This window comes from Thalassophryne amazonica, chromosome 17, assembly GCF_902500255.1.
Source record: "Thalassophryne amazonica chromosome 17, fThaAma1.1, whole genome shotgun sequence".
Classification (NCBI taxonomy): Eukaryota; Metazoa; Chordata; class Actinopteri; order Batrachoidiformes; family Batrachoididae; genus Thalassophryne; species Thalassophryne amazonica.
The window spans coordinates 43296314-43319753 of record NC_047119.1 but is presented as its reverse complement, the minus strand read 5'-3'; the positions used below and the strand labels follow the sequence as shown (position 1 = coordinate 43319753).

The following is a 23440-nucleotide window of genomic DNA, read 5'->3' as shown; positions in this document are numbered from 1 at the left end:
GGGTTTTAGGGGGGACAAATTAGGAAAAGGGAAATAACACAATCTACGAATCATAGATCGAAGCACTGCTTCGACCTGCAAATCACTGCTTCGACTGGTTTAAGGTTCAAAGCAAAGCCGCACTGCAGAAAAGTTGATTACAGACTCGCTGCAGGTCTGTAATCAATGTAGAGAAATGATCATTTTCCTGACAAACACCCCCCAAGTGCACAACTGCAAAAAAGCCTACCGGACATGCCTCATGACAAATCGGCCTGACTTCGTTGAAGTCACTAGTAATCAGTGGTGTCTCTGGGTGAAAACACGAATTTTTTCGTGTGTGTGTGTGTGTTTTTGTAACGAGTAACGGCATGGCGCATAGAAAATGTATCAGAGTAGAAGTATGCAATTAAGGTTGGAAATGTAGTGAAGTAAAAGTGAAAGTAAACTGAATTAAAAAAACTCAAGTAAAGTACAAAGTCTCCCAAAACGTACTTAATTACAGTAGTGAAGTATTTGTACTTCGTTACTATACAACACTGCTCCTATAACAGCCTTTATGTAACGGCTGAGTGGATCCTTGTCATTTGATTGGTGCTTTGTATGTCACATGACTTGGATTATTTGTCCCATTTCTGTTGCGCTGCATTTATTGTGCAAATTTGTTTCCATTTACCATGCAAATTTGATTCCATACATTTTGTACCATTGCACGCTGCGACCACTGCCCACGCACACCACGCGTACACACACCAGTGGGGGCAGTGTTTAGCTAAACATGGCGGAGTTTGTTTTGCTGACAGATGACGATTTGAAGGAGCCAATTGACGGTGCTAATTCTTCAAACACAAAAAACAAGTCCACCATGCTGTAAGCCCTCTGGAGGTATGAAGAGGTGTTAGGCTCAAGAGGATGAGGTTAGGATGAAAACCAGGACAAATTTCTGACGCAATTGTTCGCTGGAGTGAGGAAAGCAGAAGACAGTCTGTACACAAAGTCAGTGCACGGCATCACAGGTTTGCAATTGTCCTGGATCAGAACTAAGATGCAGGCTTTCAATGACTTCATGGACTTAGTCATCAGAAATGTATGTACGCGGAACATTCACTCAACAGAGATGTTCATGTCTCTGGTTCCTTAGACTTTGAAACTGGAAATAAATCTACAAGACAGTAGATTGTACTATAAGTCACAATTATTTTTGAAATATGGGGGTACCAATTCATGCAACAAGAAGCACAATGACTTATTCAGTGTATTATTTACTTATAATTACATTAGTAAGCAGAAGCTAACAAGCTCATTAATGTTACTGTATAAAGCACAAACCTATCCTCGGTGAGGTAAACATTCAGTTTAATTAAACATTTGAAAATTGTGCATTATTTATTTGTAATGCAAACACTGCATTAATGAGCAGAAGCAATCAGGTAATTAATGTCATAGGGCACCGCAGTCTCGTTTGAGGGCGGGCACTAAAGGGGTAAAATATGACGCATATGATGTAATTTCTCTACTTCCGGGGACGGAAACACAGCATTTTCTATGGGTTTTTGGGCAAATTACATGCAAACAAAATGAAAATGCAAAGAAAAAGTGACGATGCGGTGGGAAGTTGGACATGTGTTTGCGGTTTGTTTATGGCCCAGAGCACAAACATGTCGAGGGCGGTTTTGCAGGCGAGAGAACGTAGCTACTCTGGTTAGCTGTGTGGGCTAACACTTACCGACACGGTGTCTCCCACTCGCTTCATCTTCCCTTCTCCACTGGGAACTGAAAAACAAACACTTTTTGCGACTGCTTCAGTGATTGCAGCCGAAAACGAAACAGCACACCATTTGTCCATGTGAAGTTATGCTGTGTATATATTGCACAATGGCAGCGGAGGTCCACATAAGTGGTCAAATCTCGCAATATGATGCAGGGTTCAAATGAGACTGCAGTGCCTTATTGTTTGAGACACAAGTAAAGTGCTTCTTGTCACCATTGAACAGATGATCACAGGTATGGTTGGAATAATACACTAGCTCCATGATACAATATATCTCATATCATGATACACATCTCACAATCTGATACATATCATGACACATAATTACATCACTGTTCATACTAATTTTGTAGAAAGTAATCTGTGGTGAATGTAGTAACTTTAAATGAACAAATTTTTAAGTACAACTTGTAATCCTTGATGTTATCTGTTTCTTATTTGTACATTTCATAAGTTATTTATGATTCTTCTGCAAGATATAGCATTTCTTCCATGCAGCAGTTCACTTTTTAGGGTATCACAAGGGGAGGGCCACTGGTCTTAGAGTCCACTGTGCCTAACCTCTTTACAATACTATTTAATGGTGTATATGACAACCTCAAACTGATTTTAAAGTTCATCCTAAACCTAATCTGGACTAGTGGACCCAGGACTAGGACTAGTGGACATTAGGACTAGCGGGAAGTTCCCATATCACAACACTTTTTTTAATGTAATTTCATTATCACAATTCACAATGTATCATTACACCCCTAATCAGAGGTGAGCTAAATTTGCAATGTAATTAAACATTTGAAGAGTCTTTCGTGAATCATTTGTAAAAGATAATAGCCTTACCTTACCATCTTAGCTGACCTGCCATTGCTGTTCATGTTGACTCAGACAGTTCAAACAAGTGGAGTGCCAAGTAATATGAGATATATTCCCTCTTTTTATTCCAGAGTGTGGTCTTTCTTTTGAGAGAATGATTTCTTAAATTGACTCATTCTCGAAGGCACAGGACATCTCTTTCATTCAGATCTTGGTTTTATGGCTGTTTGTATTCAGGTAGATTGTGCATTATGGCCACCTCCTGCTCCAGAGGGTGAATCAAAGTACCTCATTCAGTATACAGGAGCACTTTGTGTTGCATCTAGACTATGCCATCTTGTTGCCACAGATTATAATGTTGTTTTGTTTGTTGTTTTTCATATACAAGTAGTTTTGGAATATAAATAGTAGTACCTCCCAAACTAGTAAAATCACCACAACCTAGCCCAGAAATACAGCCTGGGATGGACTGGTTCTCTCCCTGGGTGATTACTAGGGATGAGCAAGTACACCACTATTTGTAACTGTATCTGTTCAACCATTTAAATCTGTATCTGTACTCAGGTGGACGGGGCCTAAACAGAAGTGGGTGTGGTTTAACAGGAAATGGGTAGGGCTTAAATCTGTACATTATGTTAAGCCTGGAATTGATATGGATTGATCAGAAGTTGCAATATTTATTGTTTATTTGAAAACTATTTACAGAACAGCCTCAAAATTGAGATTCAAATCAATGATTTTGATCAAAAAGTAAGAGAACTATTTACAGAAGTTTTTTTTTATGAACTCAGAACATGAATATTCTTAAGTGTATAAATGAATATTTACAGAACAGCCTCAGAATTGAGATTCAATGTTTTTAATCACAATAGTAAAGGAACTGTTTTATGAGTGAAGTGTCGCGCAGCGGCGCAAAGCTCACTCATGGTACAGGAAGTGCCAATTTTCAAATCCCAGTAAAACAGGAAATGTTCAAAAGTCAAACATGTCCAGGACTGACAGACAAGATCCCATGGAATATTGCGGGAACTCAGTGGGCAAGCTCACACTCAAACAGGAAGTGTCATTTATCAGTCACAGTGAAACAGGAAATGTTCAAATGTGAAACACTTCCTGGCATGGGTGGAGCTAGAGTGGAGGCCGGGGTTTCACTGGACTCCCCCTGAAATCTGATTGGACACAGATGATTGACATGTCACAGCACCACACTTGGATGAAAGAGCTGCATTTTGCAAATCAGTGAGTCACATTGACTGCTAGGTGCCTCCTGTCCAGTAGTTTGTGCTGTGTACCACAAAAAGTTCTATTACCCTGACCTCTAGTAATACGGTGAGAAATCTTGGAGCCATTTTTGATCAGGATATGTCATTCAAAGCGCATATTAAACAAATATGTAGGACTGCTTTTTTGCATTTATGCAATATCTCTAAAATTAGAAAGGTCTTGTCTCAGAGTGATGCTGAAAAACTAATTCATGCATTTAGTTCCTCTAGGCTGGACTATTGTAATTCATTATTATCAGGTTGTCTAAGAGTTCCCTGAAAAGCCTTCAGTTAATTCAAATTGCTGCAGCTAGAGTACTGACAGGACTAGAATGAGAGAGCATATCTCACCCATATTGGCCTCTCTTCATTGGCTTCCTGTTAATTCTAGAATACAATTTAAAATTCTTCTTCTTACTTATAAGGTTTTGAATAATCAGGTCCCATCTTATCTTAGGGACCTCGTAGTACCATATCACCCCAATAGAGCGCTTCGCTCTCAGAATGCAGGCTTACTTGTAGTTCCTAGGTTTTGTAAGAGTAGAATGGGAGGCAGAGCCTTCAGCTTTCAGGCTCCTCTCCTGTGGAACCAGCTCCCAATTCAGATCAGGGAGACAGACACCCTCTCTACTTTTAAGATTAGGCTTAAAACTTTCCTTTTTGCTAAAGCTTATAGTTAGCCCTGGATCAGGTGACCCTGAACCATCCTTAGTTATGCTGCTATAGACTTAGACTGCTGGGGGTTGCCACGATGCACTGAGTGTTTCTTCTCTTTTTGCTCTGTATGCACCACTCTGCATTTAATCATTAGTGATTGATCTCTGCTCCCCTCCACAGCATGTCTTTTTCCTGGTTCTCTCCCTCAGCCCCAACCAGTCCCAGCAAAAGACTGCCCCTCCCTGAGCCTGGTTCTGCTGGAGGTTTCTTCCTGTTAAAAGGGAGTTTTTTCCTTCCCACTGTCGACAAGTGCTTGCTCACAGGGGGTCGTTTTGACCGTTGGGGTTTTTACGTAATTATTGTATGGCCTTGCCTTACAATGTAAAGCGCCTTGGGGCAACTGTTTGTTGTGATTTGGCGCTATATAAATAAAATTGATTGATTGATTGAATTTGATGTTTGTATCACCATTTGCAGGATTCCACTCTAAATATTCTCTTATCTGCTGCACTATATATAAAAAGTAAGATGCTGCTCCTCAGTGTTTCTCAGTTGCCCTCAAAAGTATTGGAACACTTAGTATTTCACACATTTTAATTGTTTATTCCATTTCAAATACATTTTTTTTCTAAAATGATCTTCCTTATCTCAAACTGAAAGCAAATCTCTACAATTTGATATAAATTAATTAAAAATATAAAATCCAGCTTCCTGATGAAGTGGTGTAGTGGAGGATTTTCTTAAAAAGAAGACCTGAAAGTTAAGGTACAATTTGACAGAAAGTACATTTGAGATGAAAGCCTAGATTTGATGTTCTGGTGAAAGAAACGTTTGTATTTCTTCATAATTCATGTAAATAAAGTCCAAGACATATTGTTCATGTTTCCATCCCCTGACTTGTCTAAAGAAAACTGGCAATAAAACGGATTATTATTTACAGGTTTTATAAAGTTTTAGAGATTGATTTCTGTTTGAGTTTGAGGACGATCATTTTAGATCATTTTTCCATGCCTGTCGTTGCTTCATTCGCCTGTGGGCAGGCTTTGAGTGAGCACTGGTCCACCCCTCTCGTCGTCGTTCATTGCGAGGAAATGGTGGAATGATTTGGGCTTTTTTTCCATCAGAATTTTTTCAGAAACTGTTAGAGACAAGCAGCTGGAAACCATTCGAAAAATTTATCTGGCTTTCTGTGAAAATTTTACAGGCTTCACAGAGAATAAGGAGTGTTACTACAGCTTTAAGGACGGTCCACAATGGCGCACGGCGCGCCACGCTCTGAGCCGCCATCGAGAGGCAGAAACCACCAGATCATTTCTAAACGCATCGCTGTATGGAGCCGGGACCGTCGTGTGCAATTTCTCTGGTTATCACAAGAGCTGGACATCAGCCATTTTCCGGCAGATTTCACTTTTAACAAGAGATTTTGTCATGGAAAGCCGCGCGGACAAGCCCAGCTCTCCACAATTTCTCTTATACTACTCGACTGGTAAGCACTGAAAGCCAAGATAGGCTTGTCCCAACTTGTCCTCTGGCACTCCAAAATGGAGGTGTTCCTTTGTCATCGCTCATCAGCGAATCGGGTCGTGACGCGCGAAGCCTGATGGACAAAAAAAGCCCAATCATTCCGCCATTCCTCGCAATGAAACAACGACGAGAGGGTGGACCAGTGCTCACTCAAAGCCTGCTCACAGGTGAATGACGCAACCGACAGGCGTGGAAAAACTCACGCATGTGCACGAAAGTTCAAGCTTGGCTGACGTAAAAAACATATGAATCAAATCCATATAGTTTTTGAAAAAAATAAAGGGTACTATACTTTTCTCACAGACCTCGTATAAGGTACATTCACATGATAATATAATATAATATATATATATAATATAATTAATATAATATAATATTTGCAAAAATATAATTTGGCCATATTGTACAGGCCTACTGTCAACTAGCTGAAAACTTTGAATATTAATTATACATCTACTGTTGTGTGGCCGCTGAAGAGGAGGTACTGCTGGCCACCACCACCAGAGGGCGCCCTGCCTGGAGTGCGGGCTCCAGGCACCAGAGGGCGCTGCCGCCTAACAGGAGCAGCCAGGGTGACAGCTGACGCTCATCATCCTTGACAGCTGTCACCACTCAACAGGATCAGCATTGGTATATCAGCCAGACGACATCTCCACCTCTTTGCCGAGATATCGTTCTACCTTGAAGGTAATGTACCTCAGCTGGTTGTGAGATAATAACCCTTTGTTGCTTGAGCGTTTTTTGAACTCTTTATTCGACGAGAGGAGGAGGTGGTTTTCCACCGTACGTTTTGCTGGGTGCACACGCACCCACTTCTAACTGTGTTTGCTCCTCGCCAGCAGTACCAGATCCGACACGCGGAGGCAGTGGCCACCTGGGAGTTCGGGACTTGGCGGCTCCAGTATTCCGGGGTTCGGTGGCGGAGGAAATCGTGTGGTTCCGGTTCGACTTCGGACTGATGTCTCCTATCTTCGAGCCTGCCCACATGACATCTTGTATTTGACTCACTATTGTAATCTGTTGTTGTTGTGTGCATTTTCACAACAGTAAAGTGTTGTATTTGGCTTTATCCATTGTCCATTCATTTGCGCCCCCTGTTGTGGGTCCGTGCTCCTACACTTTCCCCAACATCTACATTAAAAAAAATGCTTAAACTGGCAGGGGGTTAAGAGGGCTGTAATGGGGGGGTCATCTGAAAAGCAAAAAAGAAAATGGTTAAAAAAGTGGAGAGTATGGGGGGCAGAGCTCCCCCCAGAAGCTGAAAGGCAAAATAAGGAAAATGCTTACAAAGGCGGGGAGTCTGGAGGGGCCCCCCCCCAAAAGCTAAGAGGTTTTAGTCATGCTCATGCTCCCAAGAACCATTTTACTGAAAAAGGTCTGAAGGACCAAAAGGACATGGTTAGATGGCGAGGAGCTTTTCTAAGTATGTGAGTGGCAAATAAAGAAAATTGCTTAAAAAGGCGAGGGAGCTGAAAGGTTCCTCTTTGATCAAATATATAACAGTATGTAACATTCAACAGTACAACTGCAGCAGAATCACACAGCAGCTTGTAAATGTTGTGTGGGCCGCTGAAGAGGAGGTACTGCTGGCCCACCACCACCAGAGGGCACCCTGCCTGGAGTGCGGGCTCCAGGCACCAGAGGGCGCTGCCACCTCACAGGAGCAGCCGGGGTGACAGCTGTCACCTACGACAGCTGTCACCAGTCATCTGATCCGCATCGGTATATCAGCAAGACATCATCTCCACCTCTTTGCCGAGATATCGCTCTACAGAGGAGGTAACGTACTCAGCCAATCGTGTTGTTTCTTGACCATAATACTTTTGTTGCCTTTACGCAGATAGTGAGTAGAACAGCAGGAGACTGTATTGGACCATTTGGATAAGTACTCACATTCCTGCACTAACCAGTGTTTTCCTGACGAGAGGTGGAGGTGGTTTTTCCACCATACGTGTTGCTGGGTGCAGGCGCACCCACATCTGACTGTTTTTGTTCCTCGCCAGCAGTACCAGATCCGACAAGCGGAGGCAGTGGCCACCTGGGAGTTCGGGACTTGGCGGCTCCAGTATTCCCGGGGTTCGGTGGCGGAGGAAATCGTGTGGTTCCGGTTCTGCTTTGGACAGACGTCTTCTATCTTCGAGCCTGCCCACATGACACCTTTTGTGATTTGACTTTATTGTCTATTATTGTAATCTGTCGTGTTTGTTGTGCTTATTTCACAACAGTAAAAGTGCTATTTGACTTCCTCCATTGTCCGTTCATTTGCGCCCCCTGTTGTAGGTCCGTGTTCGTACACTTTCACAACAGTAAAATCTAATTAAGAACTGGCACAACATTCATTCATTAATCATTAATTCAGCTTTCACTTCCTTGATCTTGTAATGTTTCTGTCATTATTTATAAGACTAACCCTGAGGAAAATGATCAGAAACTGGATCCAACCTTTTTCTAACCTCCTCTCATTCTCCTGTTGACAGTCTGATTTTGGAAGCCAAATGATTTTGAAGTAAATCTCTTTGGTTGCATTTAAGAAAATGTTCTTTGAGCCACAAACATTATTGTTTTTTTTTTTTTTTTTTTTGCCTTTATTTCCAATAAACTGTCTGTAGTTAGTGTTCGTTATTTTTGGGCACTTCAGCCAAATGTTTGAGGATTTATATGATTTTGTGATTTCACCATGAACTGAATCCTTCCAATCGGTGTTCACCATCAGTTTGCCCTCAAGAGCAAGAAGAGGGGACTCTTACCGAGTTCCATGTGTCTTTGTAGGTGTGTACCAAACAACTGATTTGTACAAACTACTTCCACCTGCAAATTCCAGCAACAATCAGGCACAAACACAGTTCTGTATTCTTTCCAGAGCTACAAGACATTCTGGGATTTGACATCACAAAACAAAAGCTGCAATAATTAAAATGAAGGCAGCAAGCACAAATTTTTAATAAGAACTAGCGACCGTGTCCCTCGAGGTGCCCTGTGGGGGTGCTCAGGAGTACGCGTTCCAGGATCCTTTGATAAGGGCTATCCAGTTCCCTGTACGACTGCAGCAGGAGCTTGGTTCGCATTGCCGGTAGTAAGTCAAGCCTGTTTCCAGTGCACATTAGCCTCCGCAGGGTGCCCTTTGTCACCGGGTTTGTTCATTACCTTTATGGACAGAATTTCTAGGCACATCAGCATGTAGAGGGGGTCTGGCTTGGGAACCACAGAATCTCGTCTCTGCTGTTTGCGGACGATGTGGTTCTGTTGGCTTCGTCAAATCAGGACTTCAGCATGCACTGGAGTGGACTGCAACCAAGTTGAAGCGTCTGGGATGAAGATCAGCACCTCCAAATCCGACACCATGGTTCTCGACCGGAAAAAGATGCTTTGCCCTCTTCAGGTTGGTGGAGTGTCCTTGCCTCAAGTGGAGAAGTTTAAGTATCTCGGGGTCTTGTTCACGAGAGAGAGACAGATGGAGCATGAGATCGACAGACGAATTGGTGCAGCATCTGCAGTGATGCGGTTGCTGTATCGGACTGTCGTGGTAAAGAGAGAGCTGAGCAGGGGGGCAAAGCTCTCGATTTACCGCTCAATCTACGTTCCGACCCTCACCTATGGTCATGAGATTTGGCTCATGACCGAAAGAACAAGATCGCGAGTACAAGCGGCCGAGATGAGTTTCCTCCACAGGGTCCCTTAGAGACAGGGTGAGGAGCTCGGTCACTCGGGAGGATCTCAGAGTTGAGCCGCTGCTCCTCCACGTCGAAAGGATCCAGCTGAGGTGGCTCGGGCATCTTTCTCAGATGCCCCCTGGATGCCTCGCTGGAGAGGTGTTCCGGGCACGTCCCATTGGGAGGAGGCCCCGGGGAAGACCCAGGATGTTATTTCTTGCAGTGCTAAAGAAAAAAATAATCATGAATCTGCCCCTTAATTGGATCCATCGTAAAAATGAACTATTTCTTCCTTGGCCTGTACCCCACCCTTTCACTGAGTTTCAAGAAAATCACTCAGCAGGTTTTGAAAATCTTCAGAAAACAGTGTGAGGATGTGAAGTGAAAATGTCAATCATTCTACATCCTCAAACCTTAAAATCTACAGCCTGGAGAGCAATCCTGATGGCAGGTTCCAGCACACTGAAATGTTCAAGACCCACAGTGTCCTGAATTTGAAAGCGGTCACCTCAGATGAAATGCTGAATATCTCAATATTGATCCAGGACAGGAAGCCACAGTTCTGCATTCGTGGACCTCTTACAAGCAGCATCAGGACCGCTGACCATTAGTAAATTATTATGAAGCAAGCTGATTCCCGTCTCTTCTGTCTTGGAGGATAATTGCTTGTTTTGACACCTGTAAATGTTTCAGTTGCACATTTTGCTCCGTCTTTGCTCATTTCAAAGTACGAGACGAAAGCTGCTGGACAGTAAGTGGGAATCCTAAACCTCTGCCTTCTAGGCTGCTCATCCCCACGTGCAGCTTAAACTGCCAGAGATTTTTCAACTATGCTTTTCATAAATTAATATCATCTTTCTGCACTTGTATTTTGCACCCAATTTATTTGGAGTTAATTTAAATCCAAGCACCTATTTTTCAGGTCAAAACTGACCTGAGAAGCAGAATAAAAGGCAAACAAGTGGCTGCGGGTCTGTGGATATCGATAAGTGGAGTAGCACCAGAGGCGTTCCCTTATGTACAGGCGATGGAGCTCCACTTTGAAAAGTCTACAATGATTAATTGCTCTGACAGCTGCTCATGTGCCCGCAGCCAATTTTGACCTCAACGACATCAACTAAGGTGGTAAAACAACAGTTACACTCCAGTCCTATTTTACGATGGCCGAGAAAAAAATGTCTGCTAAGCCCTGAATGGGAGCTATAGCTGGGTTGAATTATGAATTACTCACAATATAAAAATGCTCCAAACATGTTGAAAATATCCCACATTATATAACGGCTGAGTGGATTCTTGTCATCTGATTGGTGTTTTGTATGTCACATGACATGGATTAATTCATCCCATTTGTGTTGCATTGCATTTAGTTACATTTAGAGTGCAAATTTGGTTCCATACTAATGTGTAGTGGATGAGTGACAGCTGGTACGGATGATGAGTGACAGCTGTCACTCCCGGTCGCTCCGACGCCCTCTCGTGCTTGAAGCCCGCACTTCAAGCAGGGCGCCATCTTGTGGCGGTGGGCCAGCAGTACCTCCTCTTCAGCGGCCCACACAACAGGACCCCCCCCCAACGGGCTCCTCCCGGCCCGACCAGGCTTGTCCGGGTGACGGGTGTAGAAGTCGGCTAGGAGGGCCGGGTCCATGATGAAGCTCCTCTTTACCCAGGAGCGCTCTTCGGGGCCATAACCCTCCCAGTCCACCAGATACTGGAACCCCCAGCCCTTTCGACGGACGTCCAGGAGCCGGCGTACTGTCCAGCGGGCTCCCCGTCGATGATCGGGCAGGAGGCGGCGCTGGTCTCGGGGCACACAGTGGTGAGGTATGGCAGGGCTTGAGTCTTGACACATGAAAAACGGGGTGTATCCGCAGTGAAGCTGGCAGCTTCAGCTTCACTGCGGCCGGACTGAGGACTTTGAGTATGGGAAATGGTCCGATGTACCTGTCCTTAGCTTTTGGGATTTCACCTGCAGGGGGATGTCCTTAGTGCATAGCCAGACCTCTGCCCGGGCTGGTATGCAGGGGCCGGGAACGCCTGCGGTCTGCATGGGCCTTAGCCCTCGTCCGGGCTCTGAGCAGGGCAGAGCGGGCGGTACGCCACACTGACGGCACTTCCTCAGATGGGCCTGGACGAGGGCACCCCGACCTCTCCCTCCACTAGCGGAAACAATGGGGCTGGTACCCAAACACACCTCAAACGGGGAGAGGCCGGTGGCAGATGAAACTTGGCTATTATGAGCGTACTCGATCCAGGCCAGTAGGTCACTCCAGGCCGTCGGGTGCGTGGAGGTCACGCAGCGGAGGGCCTGCTCCAGTTCCTGGTTCGTCCGCTCTGCCTGCCCGTTCGTCTGGGGGTGGTACCCAGACGAGAGACTGACGGTGGCCCCCAGTTCCCTGCAGAAACTCCTCCAGACCTGGGAGGAGAACTGAGGACCACGATCCAAGACAATGTCCGATGGAATCCCATGCAGATGCACGACATGGTGGACCAGGAGGTCTGCAGTCCTGGGCCGTCAGGGGCTTCGGGAGGGCCACGAAGTGGGCCGCCTTGGAGAACTGGTCCACTATCGTGAGGATGGAAGTCATGCCCTGGGACGGGGGGGCCCATGACAAAGTCCAGGCCAATATGAGACCAGGGCGATGAGGCACGAGCAGAGGCTGGAGGAGGCCTTGGGCCTTGTGGTGGTCGGTTTTGCCCTGGCACAGGTGGTGCAGGCCTGGACATACTCCCGGACGTCGGCTTCCATAGATGCCCACCAGAAGCGCTGCTGGACCACTGCCACGGTCCTTCGCACCCCTGGATGACAGGAGAGCTTGGAACCGTGACAGAAGTCAAGGACCGCAGCCCTGGCCTCTGGTGGGACGTACAATTTGTCCTTCGGACCTGTCCCCGGGTCCGGGCTCTGTGTCAGGGCCTCCCGGACGGTCTTCTCCACATCCCAGGTAAGGGTGGCCACGACAGTGGACTCAGGGATGATGGTTTCAGGGGGTCTGACAGCTCGGTCTTGACCTCCTCTTCATGCACCCGGGACAGGGCGTCAGATCATTGGTTTTTTGTCCCGGGGCGGTAGGTGATCCGGAAGTCAAAACGCCCGAAGAACAGCGACCAGCGGGCTTGCTGGGGTTCAGACGCTTCGCGGTCCGGATGTACTCCAGGTTCCGATGGTCCGTGAAAACTGTAAATGGTACCAATGCTCCCTCCAACAGGTTCTCCACTCCTCAAGAGCCTCCTTCACTTCAGAGAAGTTCCCGATTGCCGGACGTCATAGTTCCGTTCAGCTGGGGTCACCTGCGGGAAAAGTAGGCACATGGATGGAGAACCTTGTCGGACTCCCCGCTCTGGGATAGCACGGCTTCTATCCTGAGTCAGAGGCGTCCACTTCAACTACGAACTGGCGATTGGGATCGGGCTGCACCAGAACCGGTGCAGTCGAGAACCGGCGTTTCAACTCCCTAAACGTGGCTTCGCACTGATCTGACCAGGTGAAGGGGACTTTAGTGGAGGTCAGGGCTGTCAGGGGGCTAACTACCTGACTGTAGCCCTTGATGAACCTCCGGTAGAAATTTGCAAAACCGAGGAACTGTTGTAGTTTCCTACGGTTCGTTGGTTGGGGCCAATCTCTCTCACCGCCGCAACCTTGGCCGGATCAGGGGCGACGGAGTTGGAGGAGATTATGAAACCCCAGGAAAGACAAAGAAGTGCGGTGGAACTCGCACTTCTCGCCCTTCACAAACAGCTGGTTCTCCAACAACCGCTGTAGGACCTGACGTACATGCTTGACATGGGTCTCAGGATCTGGAGAAAAGATGAGTATATCGTCTAGATATACGAAGACAAAACCGATGCAGGAAGTCCCGCAAGACGTCATTAACCAACGCTTGGAACGTCGCGGGCGCATTGGTGAGGCGAACGGCATGACCAGGTACTCAAAGTGACCTAACGGGTGTTAAATGCCGTCCTCCACTCGTCTCCCTCCCAGATCCGAACCAGGTGATAAGCATTCCTAAGATCCAATTTCGTGAAAATTTGGGCTCCATGCAGGGGCGTGAACACTGAATCCAACAGAGGTAACAGGTATCGGTTGCGAACCGTGATCTCGTTCAGCCCTCTGTAATCAATGCATGGACGGAGTCCGCCGTCCTTCTTGCCCACAAAAAAGAAACCAGCACCCATCGGGGAGGTGGAGTTCCGGATCAACCCGGCAGCTAATGAGTCCCGGATGTAGGTCTCCATTGATTCGCGTTCCGGACGTGAGAGGTTGTACAGCCTGCTGGACGGGTACTCAGCGCCCGGTACCAAATCAATAGCACAATCGTACGGACAGTGTGGGGGCAGTGTGAGTGCCAGTTCCTTGCTGAAGACGTCAGCAAGGTCATGGTATTCGGCTGGCACCGCCGCCAGATTGGGGGGGACTAAAACCTCCTCCTTAGCTGTCACACCGGGTGGAACCGAGGATCCTAAACACTCCCGGTGGCAGGTTTTGCTCCACTGAACCACAACCCCAGACGGCCAATCAATCCGGGGATTGTGTTTTAACAGCCATGGAAAACCCAAAATCACTCGGGAGGTAGAAGGTGTTACATAAAACACAATCTCCTCCCTGTGATTCCCAGACACAACCAATGTCACTGGCTGTGTCTGGTGTGTGATTAGTGGAAGAAGGGTGCCCTCTAGTGCCCCGCACCAAACAATGGTGACGGTAAAGGCCACTAGAGGGAGCCCAACCTCCTTTGCCCATCTGCTATCCAGCAGATTCCCCTCTGACCCCGTGTCCACCAGTGCTGGGGCGTGAAGGGTTAGATCCCCACTCAGGATCATGACTGGGATACGTGCAGATTGTCGGGTCCTCCCCGCGTGGGGTGTTGTGACCCACCCTTAGCCCAGTCTCTAAGGGACGAGTGCTGCTGTTTTGGACCGTTTGGGCATTCTCTCTGTGTGTGCTCGGTTGAGCTGCAGAGAAAACACTCTCCACGGATCAGCCTCCTTTGTCTCTGGTCTGATCGCTCTTTGGCCCTGCTCGTTTCCATAGCAACGTCAGCAGGGGGAGCTGTCGTCACGTGGAGAGGCCCTGGCTGTGGAGCGTGGGGAAAACGGCTCCCTAACCACGCCCTTCGTCTCGCTCCCGTCGGTGTTCTGTTAATCGGTTGTCTAACCGTATAACCAGGTCGATAGCCCATCTAAATCCCGCGGCTAGTCCTTCGTCACCAGGTGCTCCTTAAGGACCAGAGACAGTCCGTTTACAAAGGCGGCGCGGAACGCAACAGCATTCTAGCCGGCTCGCGCTGCCGTGATGCGGAAGTCGACTGCATACTTCGCTGCGCTCCGACACCCCTGTCGTATCGACAGCAGCATGCTTGAAACGGTCTCGCCTCTATGAGGGTGGTCGAACACCTGTCGGAACTCCCTCACAAACTCAGTGTAAATTGTTAGGAGCTGTGAATTCTGCTCCCAGAGCGCCGTAGCCCAGGCGCGTGCCTTTCCTCGAAGCAAATTTATGACGTAAGCCACCCGGCTAGCGTCTGACGCGTACATGACGTGACGCTGTGAAAAGACGAGTGAGCACTGCATCAGAAGGTCCGCGCATGTCTCCACACAGCCTCCGTACGGCTCCGGAGGGCTTATGTATGCTTCAGGGGAAGGTGGGAGGGGTTCGTTGAACGACCAGTGAAATGTCTGGTCTCTGGCATTCGGTCAGCAGGAAGGAGGTGCTGCAGCAGCGCCCTGAGCATGCGCTTCCACCTGGGCGGTGAGAGCCTCCATCCTACGATTGAGAATAATGCTCGGCTCGGTAACTAAGTTCAACCGAGCAGGAAAAGCGGTTAAGATGTGCTGCAGCTCACCTAACACGCCTCCTGCTGGCGCCTGTGCACCTCGCTCTTCCATTGGCTGTTCAAGCGATGGTTGACGCCCCTCGGGATCCATGACGCTGGCCGAGAACTCCTGTTGTGAAAGTGTCGTGACACGGACCCACAACAGGGGGCGTTAATGAACGGACAATGGATAGCCAAAAAAGTACAATTTAATGTTGTGAATCGACACAACGAAGTACAGACAATACAATATGGTGGAATGTCAATTATACACAAGGTGACGTGTGGGCAGGCTCGACGATAGAAGACGTCTGGCGAGAGAAGAGCCAGATCCCACACAGCTTCCACCACCAACAGATCTGAAGAACACCGGAGCCAGGCCAAGCCCTGCGCCCCAGGGTGGCCACTGTCTTCAGCAGTCAGACCCGGTACTGCTGGCAGAGAACAGAGACAGTACCGATGAGTGTGAGTTCACACACTCAGTAATCCCACAGTCAGTGTTTAGTTAGGAGGGAGCACCTCCACCTCCAATCACACACTCGTGCAGCTCCGGTTTAAACCACTTATCTGGTTTGGGGTGTGAGGCGAAGCCGTCGCTGATCACACCAAACGCCAATCCCACAGATAAGGACACAACCACAGGAAAACGGCTGCAAAGAAGTTCAGATTGGTACTTTGTAAGTCAGCAGAGAAGTTACCTGATTGGTAGCTGATTTCTTGGCGGGGAGGTGGAGTTGCAGTCCGGCCTTTATGGTGGTGGTGATGTGTAGTGGATGAGTGACAGCTGGTACGGATGATGAGTGACAGCTGTCACTCCCGGTCGCTCCGACGCCCTCTCGTGCTTGAAGCCCGCACTTCAAGCAGGGCGCCATCTTGTGGTGGTGGGCCAGCAGTACCTCCTCTTCAGCGGCCCACACAACAGTTTTTTTCCTGTTTAGGGTGTTAATGATGGCTTTCGTTTAGCTTTTCTGTATGTAAATCCCATTTCCTTTAGGCGGTTTCTTACAGTTCGGTGACAGACGTTGACTCCAGTTTTCCTCCCATTCGTTCCTGTGCATTTTTTCGATTTTTGAGACATATTGCTTTAAGTTTTCTGTCTTGACGCTTTGATGTCTTCCTTGGTCTACCAGTATGTTTGCCTTAACAACCTTCCATGTTGTTTGTATTGGTCCAGAGTTAGACACAGCTGACTGAACAACCAACTCTTTGCAACATTGCGTGATGATTACCCTCTTTTAAGAGTTTGATAATCCTCTCCTTTGTTTCAATTGACATCTCTCGTGTTGGAGCCATGATTCATGTCAGTCCACTTGGTGCAACAGCTCTCCAAGGTGTGATCACTCCTTTTTAGATGCAGACTAACGAGCAGATCTGATTTGATGCAGGTGTTTGTTTTGGGGATGAAAATTTACAGAGTGATTCCATAATTTATTCCTCAGAATTGAGTGATTCCATATTTTTTTCCTCTGCTTGGTCTAAAAAAGTAACCGTTACTGACTGCCACAATCTTTTTTCTTGATTTCTTATAGTGTTTCTTAAAGCCAGAAAGTTGCCATTTGAAATGACTTTAGTTTTGTGTCATGTCTGTGATCTGCTTTTTTTTTCTACAAAATCCTCTGAGGCCGGTGATTCCATAATTTTTGCCAGGGGTTGTATATATATATATATATATATATATATATATATGATCAGAAGTGTGTAACAGGAAAACCAAAAGTATGCTTACTTATTTTTCCTTTTAAAAGGAATGCTCATAAACATGGACGCTTCTTCTTGTAAAAGCAGTGTAAATAATAAAGATTGTCAACATCATCAAAATGTGTTCTATGATGTCGGTTTTCAGGAAAATGTGCCACAAAACATTTTGGGGTTATAAAAGTCCTTGTTATTGAGCTATAGCCGCCCCCCACAAACCAAACCAAAGCAGTTGCTCTCAGAGTTTGACTCCTTTTGAAATTCCAGCGGAGCCTTAAATGCCCCTGACGTTCCAGCTGCGTGCCCTGTGTGGAAGTTTAGCTGCGGAAGCGTCCATGTGGACCTGTTTCCAGCGAGGGTCTCACCCCCAGCTGACTAATGACCAGCAGAGCTTCTGGTTTTTGGAAGCTGCTCTGAGGTGTCAGTGTGAGTGCTAAGTGGGACTTTGGTCAAAACGTGCACGTGTGCTCTGTCAGCTCCTTTGGATAAATCAGGACTTTGAAAGAAAGTTGTTGTTGGGCACGTTTCCATTCTGTAAATGATGGGAGGTAAAATGCATTCCCCTCTGAAGGCCTTCATTAGAGGCGACTCCCTCACACCAATCTTTGGTTTGGTTCAAAGGTCAAGCTGACTCGGTTAACTCCCCTTGGTTAGATTTACTCTTTCACACATGTGTCATTACACATAGTTTGGCCCAAAACTCGCTCCTGGAACACATTTGATGGACTGGGCCTGGACCTGTGAAGTGGCATTTTTTTTAAAGAGAGAGGGGGAAAAAGATTTCAAATGGTGGTTGTGTTGTTGCTGAAAACAAGTCCCATATGTTTATGGCTCTACATTTAGCTTTTAGTACTCAGTGGTGTTACTGGGAGGAGTTGGGTGGACCCAGAGTGAAACCAACACATGACAACAAAACGCAATCCAGACCGAACCATCAAATTTATGACTTAATGGTTTCAAAATTACTCTTGCATAACTGCAATAAAGAGTTGCTTGATAAATTACTGTTGTATTTACCACCAGACAGAGGAACCTTGATCCTGATCCCAGCTGATTGTGGAGGAGAGCTGAACCACTGGGTCATCATAATGTTTAAATCTACAGATGCTGCAGGTGGGCATGTGAAGTGTCAGGTTGTTCACAAACTGAAGGGTGAGTGGGTTGATTCCTGATCCTTTGGGACGATGCCAACACCTCTAAAAGCTGCTCAGTGTTGGGTCCCAATTAGACATGTGAATCTCATCACCAACAACGACTCGATATGCACCTCAATACACTAACAGTGATACGATACATATAGCATACATGACGATACATGACGATACATGATGATACTGACGATACATGTGATATGACTCACTCCTGTTCCCTATACGATGCGATTTGATGGCGATTCAATTCCTCACAATGCGATACGATGCGATTTGGTGCAACAAAATTAGGGTTGGGTATTGATAAGATTTATTGATATCGATGCCATTATCAATTCCGCTTATCGATATGATTCTTTATCAATTCCCTTATCAATACCTCTTGCAAACTTTCTGTGCACTAAAACTAGGCTTTACAGGTTTTCTATGCCATTATATTGAGAACGTGCGATACACTACCAGCGATACGATACATATAGTGATACATGACAATACTGATGAAGCGATGCGATTCGATTCACTTATGTTCCCTATTTGATGCGATTTGATGGTGATTCAGTTCCTCACAATGCAATATGATGCAATTTGGTGCAATACAATTAGGGATGGGTATTGATAAGATTAATCGATATCGATGCCATTATCAATTCCGCTTCTCAATACCATTCTTTACCAGTTCCCTTATCAATACCTCTTGTGAATTTTCGGTGCACTAAAAGTAGGCTTTACAGGTTTTCTATGCCAACATTTTATTGAGACTTAAAGTAAATAAATATGAAATTGGTCACTAGATCCTTGATGTACATGATGGATCCTTGATCTCTGGACAGAAATAGAGATAAACAAAATCTGTAGTTTCTGTCAAAAGCATTTCCTTTCAGATATTAATGACACAAATGTAACTCCATAGACTCTGAGCTGAGCTCAGCTGGCTGCGCTGCACGTCAGGAAGTAATTCATAAAAAAACACAGGACGTCTCATTTTGGGGGAAAAAATGATTTTGGTTGTAGTTTATTGTTTGTATTATAGCATTTAGAAAGAGGTGTCATTTGATTTAAAAATGGCGATTCGCCCTGAAGTTATTAATTCTGACCGAAATCTGTGCGGCTCTTTGGAGCTGTGCACTGAGGATATTATTATTATTATTATTATTATTATTATTATTTCCTTGACCTGATGGACAACTACAGTTTATGCACCAGCTGGTGCTCACGCCAAAGAAACATCACGTAAAACTCCAGTGTGGAACGGAGAACGATTCTGGTTTCTTGCCTGCAACAAGACAAGACTCCCAGCTTGTGATTTAATCCACACAAAGGTGACTCACGATTGACATCTTGAAATGGCTTTGAGAGGGGTTAATGAGGAAATTGCAGACTTGCCGCTTCTGAAAACCAGTGAAACAGAGAACCAGCGAACAACGGGTCAAAGCGTTGCTTTGCTGCTTCAAGCACACTCACTGCAGTCTGCAATCAACGTAGAGAAATGACCATTTCCCGACAAACACCCTCAAAAACAATGGCCGCTCCGATGTCCCGAACTGAAGGACCAATAAGGAAATCATTAAGCAAAAAGGCTTTTGATATCATCATGTTTGTTGTGGTAGAAATGTGCTTTCTGGCTTCCGTCCGTGGTGCGTTCAATGTGTCTCAGAAAAAAATCGATGCAAGCAGGTAGCGAGCGATGGAACACGATTTCGCTTGTCAATTGAATGGATGCACATTGAGTGAATCGATGCACTCGCAATGCACACATTTGTATCTAGATACTGATTTCTATTGATTAATCTCCACATGCCTTGTCCCAATGTTTCCAAGAAGATTTTTTTTTTTTTTGATGGAAGGAAGGAAGGAAGGAAGGATGGAAGGAAGGAAGGAAGGCAGGCAGGCTGGAAGAAAGAACAAGTCATGTACTTTCACATGCTCCCTGAGCATGTGAAAGTGCCACATGCCAGAGCATCCACCACATTGCAGAACCACCGTGGATCCTTGATGGCAACCACCCATGAAAACAACAGGTCCAGCTCTGTTTCATGTGTTCTGCACAAATATATGCATCACATTCAGAAAACAAAGACTGTTGTGAACATTTTGGCATGCAACACATAGGCATTATACTTTATACAAGTACCTTTAACAGGGGGATTTCTGAAGGTTTGGTAAAATTAACTGGACCACAGAGGGTTAAACAACGGCTCATTTGACTCAAAGTCTTTTCAGAAATACAGAAGAATTCTTATAAGACACTTTCTACCAAAGACATCCAGCTGTCATTCATCACTGGTGACCATCCAAACCTCACCAGCACTCTAAAGACCTGGACCTTCATCCTTCTGCAAAAGACATCAGCATCATCAGACACAGTCCACTGACCTTATGACTGCACGAGCTCTTCCCAAACATCTCTTGGACCTCATGGGCCAAGTTCCCAGACATTTGGGAGTTTGAAACTCTGTGAATAGGTGGAAATGATTGTAGGACATGCGTGATGTCAGGTGTACAGTTGTCAGCAGCATGCGAGTTTTGACGCTGTTAGCGGGAAATAGAAAAAGACTTTGTAAAAAGAAGACATATGTCATATGTTGTCCACTAGTCCGCCCTGTGTGCATGCACGGCTTTGCTGTCCACATTTTCTCTCATTTGCACAAACTGTCTCGTCCACTCGCTGTCTCTTTCCAAATGCTCCCCGAGCAGAATCACAAGCACATTTTCATAACCTTGTGTTTATTTTTAAGTGCAAAACCTCTTCTCGTCCATTCAAAGCATGTTTACAATAAGAAGCCAGCGTCCCTGCCAGCACCCGGAAAAAAATAATCCTCCATCTGTGCTCTTTTTAGACTCAGTATGAAATGGCCAAAGTCATCTTTTGTGTGTGTGTGTGTGTGTGTGTGTGTCCGCTGCAGTGCCTATTTGTTTTGGACACAAGCTTTTGGCAGCCTGAGTTTTTACAGTAAATGAAAGTTTTGGCTGCAGTGACCAGCAAGCAAAACTTGGACGTGTTTCCTTCCTTCTCCCTCTTGGCACCCGGACTAATGTTGTGTTTAGTTTTCAGGGCAGGTTTCATCTTGTTTTCGGGACATGGTGACTTTTGAGAGGTGGTCAGACAGCTCGGAGATAAATAAGCAGCAGCCATCATTACCGCGACTACATTGCTATTAACGAGCATAGCGAGTTTGTGTAAAACGCAGCAAACCGTAAATATTTCCACATCACACTGAAACTGGGGTGAAAGTTAGCTTTTGGGGAGTGAAAACAAATATTGCGTGAGTAAAGTTTTGTGATTCAGAGGTTATTGGCAAAAATGCTGTTATGCTACCTGTTTAAGTATTTATTGTGTATTTATCCATAGTTACCCTTTATGTGGATTAATCTGATGTATGCAATTGTGTTGTTTCCAATTTATTTGGATAAAATGAAGCACTTGATTCAGTTGACCGGCTGCTTTCAGACACACTCTCTAAGTTCTGCTGTGAAAAGTGATGGTAGAAACTCTTCATACTGCCATTATCCCCGGGATTATGTTCAAGCTCTTACACTGTTCATTGCTATCATGGACAGCTTGTTGAGTCCTGCCGTAGAAAACAGTGGCTTAGGTACTTTTGTTGGTGACCAAAGGTTTACTGACCTTGACTTCACGGGCAATACCGTGATCTTTGCAGAATCAATGGATATTCTAACTGCAGCATGTAAGAAGGTGAATCAGAAGTGCCTGGGTTTGCGATTGTCCTTGATCAGAACTAAGATGCAGGCTTTCAGTGACTTCATGGACTTAGCCATCAGAAATATACGTACGCGGAACATTCACTCAATAGAGACATTCATGTCTCTGGTTCCTTAGGCTTTGAAACTGAAAAAAAAAATCTACAAGACACACCGGTCTATAAGTCACAATTATTTTTGAAATATGGTGCTACCAATTCATGCAACAAGAAGCAAAATGACTTATTCAGTGTATTATTTACTTATAACTGCATTAGTAAGCAGAAGCTAACAAGCTCATTAATGTTACTGTATGAGGCACAAACTTACTCTAGGTGAGGTAAACATGCAGTATAATTAAACATTTGAAAACTGTGCATTATTTATTTATAATGCAAACACTACATTCGTGAGATTGTGTACGGTGGAATATGATATGACTAGCTAATATACAATGTTGAATAAAGTACCAGAAAATCACACTTAAGTAAAAGTACAGATACCCATTAAAAAAATGACTTTGGTAGAAGTTCAAGTCACTGATTGAAATTACTCAAGTAAAAGTCTTAAAGTATTTAGTATTTATTGTACTTAAGTATGACAAGTAATGTACAACTAAATGTACTCAAGTATTGAAAGTAAAAGTACAAGTAAATGTTAATAATAAAAAACAGACTGATTTATTATTATTTTTTTTTAATAAAAGTTTATCTAGGCTTGTAAATGACTAGTAGCATTAGTCAGAATACTAAAAATTGTGCACATCACACAAAAACACTTCAGAAACAAGGTTTCAAAACCTAAACGAGAGTAGGCTACTCACTAGGTGTTCACAGGAAACAGTTATTTATTTCTATATGTATTTGTTTATTTTCATTGTTACATGGTTTTATCTTAAGATAAAACCATGCAACAATGTTGTTGTTTTGTTTCATTAGAACTCAGAACTCAGAAGAAGTTTATTGCCATTGCCAATGAACAGGATTCACAGACTAGGAATTTGCTTTGGTATAATGGTGCAACATTAAACAGAGAGCAATAGAAAATGCTAAGATAAAATATGTGCTAAAATAAGATAAGATAAAATATAAGATAAATATGAAATATGAAATATTTTTAATATATTTAATATATTTTTAATATTTATTTTAATATAAATAGGTTCTTTTTGTCTCTTTCTCTAAAATTGTTTTGTAACATTATTAGTCTATTATTACTGACTATTATTGTAGTTGCTATAATACATGAATAAAAATAAATTAAAAAAATTACAATTTGGCTCTTTTATGTCAACGAACGCTGAGCCATTAATTATAGAGAAAACAAATCAACACAAACGTGCTGATGCGAACAGCTTAATGCTAACTTTAACATTGAAAACGCCATAGACATGCTAACGTGTTAGCATTGGTCCCGTTTTTAAGTTATAAAA

The 23440-nt window shown here is 44.8% G+C and overlaps 1 long non-coding RNA gene across 1 annotated transcript; it reads left to right on the top strand.

Annotated features, from left to right (window-relative positions):
- The first annotated feature begins 2645 nt into the window (after positions 1 to 2645).
- Positions 2646 to 22248, top strand: LOC117530107. The gene is made up of 3 exons (XR_004566185.1): positions 2646 to 2657; positions 3526 to 3530; positions 22178 to 22248. It is a non-coding gene; the product is annotated as an uncharacterized LOC117530107 (long non-coding RNA).
- The last annotated feature ends 1192 nt before the right edge of the window (positions 22249 to 23440 follow it).